The sequence below is a fragment of the Lycium barbarum genome, chromosome 2, assembly GCF_019175385.1.
Source record: "Lycium barbarum isolate Lr01 chromosome 2, ASM1917538v2, whole genome shotgun sequence".
Taxonomy (NCBI): Eukaryota; Viridiplantae; Streptophyta; class Magnoliopsida; order Solanales; family Solanaceae; genus Lycium; species Lycium barbarum.
The window spans coordinates 55,123,443-55,135,850 of NC_083338.1; the positions used below are offsets into that span (position 1 = coordinate 55,123,443).

General features: G+C 43.1%; 2 long non-coding RNA genes across 3 annotated transcripts; both read left to right on the top strand.

The window, feature by feature from the left end:
• Nucleotides 1-3,920: 3,920 nt before the first annotated feature.
• On the top strand, nt 3,921-6,708 carry LOC132626517 (uncharacterized). 2 transcript variants are annotated; one of them, XR_009577363.1, is made up of 3 exons: nt 3,921-4,263; nt 5,294-5,346; nt 6,272-6,708. It is a non-coding gene; the product is annotated as an uncharacterized LOC132626517 (long non-coding RNA). The 2 variants fall into 2 exon arrangements; XR_009577362.1 differs by lacking the exon at nt 3,921-4,263 and having other exon boundaries at nt 4,569-5,346.
• A 2,367-nt stretch (nt 6,709-9,075) lies between these two features.
• On the top strand, nt 9,076-11,675 carry LOC132626518 (uncharacterized). Its single transcript, XR_009577364.1, has 2 exons — nt 9,076-10,502; nt 11,428-11,675. It is a non-coding gene; the product is annotated as an uncharacterized LOC132626518 (long non-coding RNA).
• Nucleotides 11,676-12,408: the final 733 nt, after the last annotated feature.

Sequence of the window (12,408 nt, forward strand, 5' to 3'; positions counted from 1 at the left end):
CCCGTCGAACAGTCGAGGTCTCTCATTCAGGAGCGATGCCGGAAGCTCTGCCGGCAACAAAGACTTGCCGAGGATATCAGAGTAAAATTTCAACGTCAATACCTCGGACCTCATCTCGGCTATTGGCCGCGTTCGGGATGTAAGATGGCTGAGGCCTCTAAGGTCGGATCCGGGCCAATGGGACCCGAACATGATGTGTGAATATCATGGAACCCATGGACACAGAACTGAGGATTGTCGCCAGTTAAGAGAGGAGGTAGCCCGGTTACTGAAGAATGTCCATCTCCGAGAATTGCTGAGTGAAAGAGCCAAAGGTCACTACAAGGAAAGGGAGACTCATAAAAGGGCCGAGCCAGAAGAACCCCAGCATATAATCGACATGATGATCGGGGGCATCGATACCCCACGAGGGCCGGTGATGAAACGAACCAAGGTTTCTGCTGTGCGTGAAAAGCGCGACTGGGACTATATACCCAAGGGTTCCATCTCTTTCGGCAACGAGGACGCAGAAGGCATCATTCAACCGCACAGTGATGCATTGGTAATCTCTATTCTCATTTTTAAAACTCAAATTAAGCGTATTTTGATTGACCCAGGTAGCTCGGCCAACATCATCCGGTGGAGAGTGGTCGAACAGCTAAGGCTACTCGATCAGATTGTACCGGTAGCCCGAGTACTCAGCGGATTCAACATGGCGATCGAAACCACAAAGGGGGAGATCTCATTGGCGGTAAACATCGATGGCACTATCCCGCAAACGGTGTTCTATGTAATCGAAGGAGATATGAAGTATAATGCATTACTAGGTAGACCCTGGATACATAGCATGAGGGCCGTGTCGTCGACATTGCACCAGCTGCTGAAATTTTCGACTCCGGAGGGGATAAAAACCATCCGAGGTGAGCAACCCGTTGCCAGGGAGATGTTTGCGGTCGAGGAAGCGACACCCCAACTCAAAAAATCAGATCAAAAGGAAGAAAATTCAGCCGGGGGAAAGGACACTAAATAGCAATCAAAGCACTCCGGGTTAGATCCGGGGTATGAAGAGGATGATTTCGGTGTACCCAGATCATTCGTCATGCCAGATGACTTGGATGCAACCAAGTCAACAGCAGAGGAGCTGGAGCAGATCATCTTGTTCGAATATCTGCCGGACAGAAAGGTATACCTGGGCACGGGGTTAACCTCGGAGCTCAGGAACAAGTTAATTGAATTTCTTCGAGCTAATGCCGATTGCTACGCATGGTCCCATATAGATATGACAGGTATACCACCGGAAGTAACAACTCACAAGCTCAGCCTGGACGGGAGGTTTCCCCCGGTAAAGCAGAAGAGAAGGCCTATGGCAGAAGTAAAACACGCTTTCGTAAAAGACGAGGTAACAAAGCTTTTAAAAATAGGCTCTATCCGGGAGGTAAAGTACCCGGACTGGCTAGCTAACGTAGTAGTGTGGCCGAAGAAAGGTAATAAATTTTGAATGTGTGTTAATTACAAGGATCTAAACAAAGCATGCCCGAAGGATTCATTTCCGTTGCCTCACATCGATAGAATGATCGATGCGACGACCGGGCATGAGATGTTAAGTTTTCTCGATGCCTAATCCGGGTATAACCAAATTCGGATGCACCCGGAGGATCAAGAGAAAACATCCTTTATTACCCGATATGGGACTTACTGTTATAATGTCATGCCTTTTGGATTAAAAAATGCCGGTGCAACTTACCAACGCCTAGTTAATGGGATGTTCGAAGAACAAATAGGGAAAACAATAGAAGTTTATATTGACGACATGGTGGTCAAGTCCCTGGAAACAGAGGACCATTTAAAGCATTTGAAGGAAACCTTTGACATACTCCGCAAGTATAACATGAAGCTCAACCCGGAAAAATGTGCCTTCGGTGTCCGGTCTGGAAAATTTTTAGGTTTCATGGTGTCAAACCGGGGGATTGAAATCAACCCGGACAAGATCAAGGCCATCGAGGATATCGAGGTAGTGAATAACGTCAAAGGAGTGTAGAGGCTCACCGGAAGGATAGCGGCGCTGAGTCGCTTCATATCGAGGTCCTCGGACAAGAGTCACCGCTTCTTCTCCTTACTGAGGAAGAAGAACAACTTCGTTTGGACACCAGAGTGTCAAAGAGCTTTGCAAGAATTAAAAAGATACTTATCCAGCCCACCGCTGTTGCACACACCAAAAGCGGACGAGTAGCTTTTTCTCTACCTTGCTGTCTCCGAGGTAGCGGTAAGTGACGTTTTGGTCCGAGAAGAATCAAGTACACAATTCCCTATTTATTATGTAAGTAAAACTTTGGGGGATGCGGAGACCCGTTATCCCCACTTGAAAAAATTGGCATTGGCATTGGTAAACACTTCTAGAAAACTCAAGCCCTACTTTCGATGCCATCTGATATGTGTAGTGACTACTTACCCCCTAAAAAACATCATGCACAAACCAGAATTATCGGGTAGACTAACTAAATGGGCCGTAGAAATTAGCGGATATGATATCGAATACAAACCTCGGACAGTCATCAAGTCCCAGATCTTGGCCGATTTTGTGGCGGGTTTCACCCCGGATATGGTCCCCGAGGTTGAGAAAGAACTTCTGCTGACCTCATGGAAAGCCTCGGGTATTTGGTCGCTACACACGGACGGAGCCTCGAACCTCAAAGGTTCCGGGATAGGAATCGTCCTTGGAACCCCGGCCGGGGATGCCGTTCGACAATCCATTAGAACTGTTAAATTGACTAACAATGAAGCCGAGTATGAGGCTATGATTGCAGGTTTGGAATTAGCCCGGAGTATGGGGGCCGAAATAATCGAGGCGAAGTGCGATTCGCTCGTGGCCGTAAACTAGGTGAATGGCGTCTTTGAGGTCAAGGATGAACGGATGCAGAGGTATCTGGAAAAAATCCAAGTGATACTACACTGGTTTAAAGAATGGACCATGCAACATATACCGAGGGAGCAGAACAGTGAAGCCGATGCATTGGTGAATTTGGGATCTTCGGTAGAAGGGGAAGAAATCAACCCCGGGACTACGGTGCACTTGTTGAATACGGCAATAGAAAATGGGCATGCCGAAATAAACACAATGGGTTTAACTTGGGATTGGCGCAACAAGTACATCGATTACTTGCGTGATGGAAAGCTCCCGAATGACCCAAAAGAATCACGGTCATTAAGGACCAAAGCTACGCTTTTCTGCTTGGTAGACGGCCAAGTGTATCGGCGGTCTTTCTTCGGACCCCTGGCCAAGTGTTTAGGTCCCGGAGAAACGGAGTATGTGATGAGAGAGGTGCACGAAGGAACCTGCGGCAACTACTCCGGTGCTGAAGCTCTGGTCCGGAAGATTATCAGGGCCGGTTATTATTGGAACAGGATGGAGGAAGATTCAAAGAATTTTGTCCGGAAATGTGACGGGTGTCAGAGACATGCACCAATGATTCATCAGCCCGGGGAGTTGCTGCATTCGGTAGTGTCACTGTGGCCTTTCATGAAGTGGGGAATGGACATTGTTGGTTCATTTCCATGGGCACCAGGTAAAGCCCGATTTATTTTGTTTATGACTGACTATTTCTCCAAATGGGTTGAAGCACAGGCCTTCGAAAAAATTAGAGAAAAGGAGGTCATTGACTTCATATGGGACCACATCATCTTGTTACATCCTATATTTTCATACATTGGGACGTTTTAAACTAAAAGTGACAAGTTAAAGACAAGACTATCTTAAGATACGAAGTAGAAATTTTAACTTCCGGTTTCGTTTCGAATCACAATTTGTCTACAATTTTCGTTTGGCATGGAAGTGTTAATGGAAAATTGGGATTAAACTAATCACATTTGGATTAATAAGTGGGATTGGGAAGACAAAACAAAAAAAAAACAGCCCACTTTTAGGCCATGCTTGGCAGTGCATTTCAATGCCTTGGTCAAGGAATCTTGACCCAAAATTAGTGTGATCCACATGTCCAAGGCATGGAGGGGACAAAGAGACAAAAAAAATCTGTCCACTCCACACTTTCACAACTCATTACAACATTCCAAAGTGTAGAACACTTAGAGAGAGAAAGAGAGACTCACGGCTAGAGCTAGCCGAAAATGGTGAAGAAAAATTGATCCAAAAATTTCAGTTTCTCAAGCAATTTAACTCCATTGAAGGTATATTAACGTGTAGCATCCATTGATATAGCAAGAACAAGTGTTAAAAAAAAAATCCAAGAAGTGAAAGTGAAGGCTAGCCGATTGAAGTGTAGTTACAAGGTAAGAGTTGATAATTTTTTTCATGTGTTGTATGACGATTTGAATGTATAGTTCATGCATGTTGTTGTTGGATTGTTGTTGTAGTTGAAGTAAAGAGTTAGCCGTGAGTGAGGTGAAGTCATGATTGATTTCATTTTGCATGTATTGTTGATGAATTGAATATGTATCAACATAGGCAAATGAACAAAGATTTGTAGAAGTTTGGTTGTGATGTTGTATGTTGGATATGGGACTGTTTTTTTTCTTGAAATGAAAATGAGCCGTGAGTTGAAGGTTCTAATGAAGTCATGATTTATCTTCTTGAACATGTATTGGAAATGGATTGAATGTATTGTAGTTGGATAAACGGATGAAAATCACGAAATTGTGGGAAGGGTGTTGTAGCCGTGTAAAAAGGGACTGTTTTAGGGGAGATTTAGGGACTGTTTTGTGTCACATTTGGATTGTTGTTGTTATGGACATTGTGGTGCATTGTATGCATGTTGAATATGTGAATTGAGGTGTTAAAGAAATGAATTATGATGAAGTGTATAGGCAGTCCAAAACTGTGGACAGTTTTGATGTTAGAAGTGAATTTGTGTGTGTTGAATGTTGATTCTTGTTGCAAACGTTTAGTGAAAGTAAAGTGCATTGATTCAAGCTGAAACTGAAATGATGGTGGGCTGTTATAAGAATGGAAATGATGCTAAAACAGTTCCAAAAATCATGAAAGTAATGTCATTAAACGTGTTGTTGTTGTTGCAAGTTAAAACTGGAAAATTGCTAAGTGAGAATGGAAATGCTATGTGTGTTGTTTAGCCATGTGTATGAAACAGTTTTGAATGGTGTATGGACTGCCCAAGTTCCCTAAGTCATGTTTAAACAAGTCTTGATTAATATATGAAAGAACGATTAGCAATGTTAGCTTGTAACGCTAGTTGGTTTGAATGCGAACGAAACGTCGTTTAATTGTTAGAAAGGAATTGTGAGTGTCACAATACGTATTGAATGCCCTTGTAGACTAATTGTAGTTCTTCACATCTTGATATAGGATAAGTGTTTTTGGGCAGCAAGTACAAGTTAGAATACAACTAAACGCAAAAGGTATGCAAAGCCTATTCCTTCTTCTTTTGGCATGTCCTAGACGTAAGTGTGAAACGATATGAACCTTGGGGTAGATTCTATTCTCTAGTTTCATGTATGACTTATGATTCTATATTTCATTAAGGTTATTGTCATGTGCCTACAATATGATTGACTAATGAATAATGCATGAAAGTTCCTATACTTAAAGAATTACACAACTAGAGACATACTTGACTTTCAAAAGCTATACCATGTTGAAGCGATATACGTACATGAAATCTGAAACGTTTCTTGTAATAGTTTGTATGAGACTTAAGATGAACTGAATATGAATATTATTTTTACACTTTAGAGCTGGTTAGTTGCTTATCCACTGAGTCTCAAAAAGATGAATTGCATATATGTGGTTGCTATTTATTCTGCTCGTGCTTACCGCTATATCCTTCACTGAGTCCCGGGCCAGGACACGTTCTCGTGCGCATATTTACTATATTAATCACCGAGTCCCTCACTAGAGGGCCGGGACACGTTATATATCTATGTATATGATGATATGATGACATGGTGATATGGAGATGGTGGCCAGGAGGGCATATTCCCTATTACCGAGTCCCTTATTAAAGGGCCGGGACACGTCTATGTTTATGTTTATGATGCTATGATTTTAATTACCGAGTCCCTCATTAAAGGGCCGGGACACGTTATATATGTTATATACAGAATGATTTTGCAACTTTGATTACAAAACTCTATAACGATATTGATATGAGAATGATACAGATAAAATATGTCCAAAGGCAAGTTTTATGAATTTCTGATTGCTGCATTGGGTCCTACATACTTTGTCTCCTTATGAGTCTATTACTACATTTCATGCTTTACATGCTCAGTACATATTCCGTACTGACCCCCTTTCTTCGGGGGGCTGCGTTCATGCCCGCAGGTACAGACGCTCGTTTCGGAGATCCGCCAGCTTAGGACACTATTTCAGCTATTTTGGACTGCTCCTTTGTTCCGGAGCTAGCTTGTGGTATAACTCCCTTATGTTGTATTCGTAGGTGTTTATTTGGGTATGGCGGGGCCCTGTCCCGCCACATAATACGGTCATTACTCTTAGAGGTCTGTGGACATCGGTGTGGGTCTGTTTGTAGTTGTTGATGCGTTTTATGTCTATGACTTATGTTTGGGGCGTACCCATTCGTAATGGCAGCCTTGTCGGCTCGCACATGTATATGTTGTTCTGTTGGCCCTGTGTGGCCTTTGTTGGAATTTGCTGTGTACAGGGTTATTTTGGATAAGTCCGAAAAACAAAGGAAACTCTGCCGAAATTTTCTTTGAAAATCTTATAAATTTGAAACACCGCCTTGTCGGCTTCTGTTATATACCTGGATGTGTTTGATATAATCTAAGTCAGCGTTTGATATTTGTGTCAGTATAAGTCATCTGTTTGCCGCCCGGATTTGTGATTGTGTTCGGGTGCCCAATTCGGGCACTTGTCACGGCCCACGGGGTTGGGTCGTGACAGAAGTGGTATCAGAGCGGTCCTTCCTCGGAGTGTCTACAGACTGTGTCTAGTAGAGTCTTGTTTATCGGTGTGTTGTGCACCACATCTATAAACAGGAAGCTACAGGACATTTAGGGCGTTTCCTTTCTTGAAATCTTAGATCGTGCGATAGAGCTGTGCTATTAGGATGACTCTGTTCTGATCAGTTGTTGTGTATTTCTTTCAGTGATGCCTCCGAAAAAGGCAACGGCTGCCCAGAATAAAAAGGGCGTGGTAGGAGAGACCAGTCGGGCTCAGAAGGGTACTCGGACCCTTGCTCAGATGATGCGTGATATTGCGTCCCGGCCAGCAGACTCTGCTATGTCTTCATCATCAGAGGAGTCTGGAGCAGCATCACCATTAGCTCCAGAGGCTCCAGCTCCCGCGCCTCCAGCTCCTCAGCCAGGGGCGGAGGATAGGACATTGAGGGAGGCCGTACAGTTGTTGACTACTTTGGTAGCGGGACAGGTTTGCAGACGCGGGCAGAGAGATGATGATGATGATGACAGGCGTGATAGCCTGAGGGTTCGTGACTTTTTGACATGCCGTCCCCCAGAGTTTTACGGATCTAAGCCCGAGGAGGACCCCCACGACTTCATTCGGGGAGTGCGACGCTCATTGGATTTGGTCAGGGCTTCAGAGACCGAGTCCGTTGAGTTAGCCTCACACAGATTACGAGATGTTGCTGCCAATTGGTATGAGTCTTGGGAGCTGTCCAGAGGTGAGGGGGCTTCCCCAGCTACTTGGGATGAGTTTGTGACTGCTTTTCTCCGCCACTTTCTGCCCCCGGAGTTACGGCGGGCACGGGTTGATAAATTTTTACAGTTGCGGCAGAACGGCCGGAGTGTTCGCGAGTATAACCTGGAGTTTGATTCTTTGGCTTGATATGCCCCTGCTATAGTAGCGGATATGGCTGACCGTATGCACCGGTATGTGATAGGATTGGACCGCTACTTGATTGACGGTTGCATGGCGATGGCGTCACAGACAGATATGGATATCGCCCGGTTACAGGCCCATGCCCAGGGTATGGAGGATCGATACAGGGCCGATTATGCTGGTAGGGATCAATCGGGCAGAGATCGTGATAGGAGACCGCCCAAGCGGGCCAGGTCAGCTGGGTATTCTGGTGAGTTTCGGGGCGGGCAGCCCCAACAACAGCATAATAGCTACCCTTCTCAGCCGGCACGGAGTGAACCTCCACGATTCACTGGTAGGAGGTTTGATAGCACAGGGTATTCAGAAGCTGGTCAAAGCTCCATGACTTCAGGTTTCCAGATGCACAAGGATTCAGGCCAGACGAGGCCATCTATACGACAGTGCCCTCGATGTGGCAGGCGCCATCTGGGGGAATGCCGCCGCATTACTGGTGCTTGTTTCTCTTGCGGCCGTCAAGGCCATACCATGAGGGAGTGTCGATTTGGGGGTGGTGCAGATGGTGCAGCTCAGCCTACGGGGTCAGTTGCTGGTTCTTCTTCTTCAGTTGCCATGCGTCCTATGGGACAAGGTATTCCGACACCAGCAGGCCGTGGCAGAGGCCGTGGAGGGGCTTCTAGTTCTGGCGGTCCTTCAAACCGCTTATATTCTTTAGCTAGCAGACAGGATCAGGAAGCGTCGCCGAATGTTGTTACAGGTATATTATCGATTTCCTCCCAAGATGTATATGCATTGATAGATCCAGGCTCCACACTGTCATATATTTTTCCCTTTGTTGTTAAAAAAAAAATAGGGATAAATTATGTCGAGTTTATAGTAAAAAGGAGTAGTAGTATGATTAAGATGAGAATACAGAGAAAAATGAATTGTGACGGATGCAAATGTATTGGTAAGACAGGCTGTGAGGTTGTGAAGGATAAGATTGACTAGGAAGGGTGAAAGGTTAAGTATGCTTAGGCAACACTAATGTAACATTCGAGGACGAATGTTCTAAAGGGGGGAATAATGTTACATCCTATATTTTCATACATTGGGACGTTTTAAACTAAAAGTGACAAGTTAAAGACAAGACTATCTTAAGATACGAAGTAGAAATTTTAACTTCCGGTTTCGTTTCGAATCACAATTTGTCTACAATTTTCGTTTGGCATGGAAGTGTTAATGCAAAATTGGGATTAAACTAATCACACTTGGATTAATAAGTGGGATTGGGAAGACAAAACAAAAAAAAAAACAGCCCACTTTTAGGCCATGCTTGGCAGTGCATTTCAATGCCTTGGTCAAGGAATCTTGACCCAAAATTAGTGTGATCCACATGTCCAAGGCATGGAGGGGACAAAGAGACAAAAAAAATCTGTCCACTCCACACTTTCACAACTCATTACAACATTCCAAAGTGTAGAACACTTAGAGAGAGAAAGAGAGACTCACGGCTAGAGCTAGCCGAAAATGGTGAAGAAAAATTGATCCAAAAATTTCAGTTTCTCAAGCAATTTAACTCCATTGAAGGTATATTAACGTGTAGCATCCATTGATATAGCAAGAACAAGTGTTAAAAAAAAAATCCAAGAAGTGAAAGTGAAGGCTAGCCGATTGAAGTGTAGTTACAAGGTAAGAGTTGATAATTTTTTTCATGTGTTGTATGACGATTTGAATGTATAGTTCATGCATGTTGTTGTTGGATTGTTGTTGTAGTTGAAGTAAAGAGTTAGCCGTGAGTGAGGTGAAGTCATGATTGATTTCATTTTGCATGTATTGTTGATGAATTGAATATGTATCAACATAGGCAAATGAACAAAGATTTGTAGAAGTTTGGTTGTGATGTTGTATGTTGGATATGGGACTGTTTTTTTTTCTTGAAATGAAAATGAGCCGTGAGTTGAAGGTTATAATGAAGTCATGCTTTATCTTCTTGAACATGTATTGGAAATGGATTGAATGTATTGTAGTTGGATAAACGGATGAAAATCACGAAATTGTGGGAAGGGTGTTGTAGCCGTGTAAAAAGGGACTGTTTTAGGGGAGATTTAGGGACTGTTTTGTGTCACATTTGGATTGTTGTTGTTATGGACATTGTGGTGCATTGTATGCATGTTGAATATGTGAATTGAGGTGTTAAAGAAATGAATTATGATGAAGTGTATAGGCAGTCCAAAACTGTGGACAGTTTTGATGTTAGAAGTGAATTTGTGTGTGTTGAATGTTGATTCTTGTTGCAAACGTTTAGTGAAAGTAAAGTGCATTGATTCAAGCTGAAACTGAAATGATGGTGGGCTGTTATAAGAATGGAAATGATGCTAAAACAGTTCCAAAAATCATGAAAGTAATGTCATTAAACGTGTTGTTGTTGTTGCAAGTTAAAACTGGAAAATTGCTAAGTGAGAATGGAAATGCTATGTGTGTTGTTTAGCCATGTGTATGAAACAGTTTTGAATGGTGTATGGACTGCCCAAGTTCCCTAAGTCATGTTTAAACAAGTCTTGATTAATATATGAAAGAACGATTAGCAATGTTAGCTTGTAACGCTAGTTGGTTTGAATGCGAACGAAACGTCGTTTAATTGTTAGAAAGGAATTGTGAGTGTCACAATACGTATTGAATGCCCTTGTAGACTAATTGTAGTTCTTCACATCTTGATATAGGATAAGTGTTTTTGGGCAGCAAGTACAAGTTAGAATACAACTAAACGCAAAAGGTATGCAAAGCCTATTCCTTCTTCTTTTGGCATGTCCTAGACGTAAGTGTGAAACGATATGAACCTTGGGGTAGATTCTATTCTCTAGTTTCATGTATGACTTATGATTCTATATTTCATTAAGGTTATTGTCATGTGCCTACAATATGATTGACTAATGAATAATGCATGAAAGTTCCTATACTTAAAGAATTACACAACTAGAGACATACTTGACTTTCAAAAGCTATACCATGTTGAAGCGATATACGTACATGAAATCTGAAACGTTTCTTGTAATAGTTTGTATGAGACTTAAGATGAACTGAATATGAATATTATTTTTACACTTTAGAGCTGGTTAGTTGCTTATCCACTGAGTCTCAAAAAGATGAATTGCATATATGTGGTTGCTATTTATTCTGCTCGTGCTTACCGCTATATCCTTCACTGAGTCCCGGGCCAGGACACGTTCTCGTGCGCATATTTACTATATTAATCACCGAGTCCCTCACTAGAGGGCCGGGACACGTTATATATCTATGTATATGATGATATGATGACATGGTGATATGGAGATGGTGGCCAGGAGGGCATATTCCCTATTACCGAGTCCCTTATTAAAGGGCCGGGACACGTCTATGTTTATGTTTATGATGCTATGATTTTAATTACCGAGTCCCTCATTAAAGGGCCGGGACACGTTATATATGTTATATACAGAATGATTTTGCAACTTTGATTACAAAACTCTATAACGATATTGATATGAGAATGATACAGATAAAATATGTCCAAAGGCAAGTTTTATGAATTTCTGATTGCTGCATTGGGTCCTACATACTTTGTCTCCTTATGAGTCTATTACTACATTTCATGCTTTACATGCTCAGTACATATTCCGTACTGATCCCCTTTCTTCGGGGGGCTGCGTTCATGCCCGCAGGTACAGACGCTCGTTTCGGAGATCCGCCAGCTTAGGACACTATTTCAGCTATTTTGGACTGCTCCTTTGTTCCGGAGCTAGCTTGTGGTATAACTCCCTTATGTTGTATTCGTAGGTGTTTATTTGGGTATGGCGGGGCCCTGTCCCGCCACATAATACGGTCATTACTCTTAGAGGTCTGTGGACATCGGTGTGGGTCTGTTTGTAGTTGTTGATGCGTTTTATGTCTATGACTTATGTTTGGGGCGTACCCATTCGTAATGGCAGTCTTGTCGGCTCGCACATGTATATGTTGTTCTGTTGGCCCTGTGTGGCCTTTGTTGGAATTTGCTGTGTACAGGGTTATTTTGGATAAGTCCGAAAAACAAAGGAAACTCTGCCGAAATTTTCTTTGAAAATCTTATAAATTTGAAACACCGCCTTGTCGGCTTCTGTTATATACCTGGATGTGTTTGATATAATCTAAGGCAGCGTTTGATATTTGTGTCAGTATAAGTCATCTGTTTGCCACCCGGATTTGTGATTGTGTTCGGGTGCCCAATTCGGGCACTTGTCACGGCCCACGGGGTTGGGTCGTGACACATCTGTCGTTTCGGCATCCCTGCCAAGATAACTTGTGATAATGGTCCCCAGTTCGTGGGCGGCAAAGTCAACGATTTCCTCGAAGGGTTGAAGATCAAGAAAATAATATCAACTCCATATCACCCGTGTGCGAACGGACAGGCAGAATCCACGAACAAGACAATAATCCAAAATCTGAGGAAAAGACTTGAAGCATCAAAGCATCACTGGAGGGAAATATTACCGGAGGTATTGTGGGCTTATAGAACCACATCGAAATCAAGCACGGGAGAAACTCCTTTCTCATTGGTCTACGGGGCCGAAGCCCTTATTCCCGTAGAAGTTGGTGAACCGACTCTCCGGTTCAGCTATACCACCGAGCAGTCAAACGAGGAGGCCATGGCCGTAAAATTCGACCTC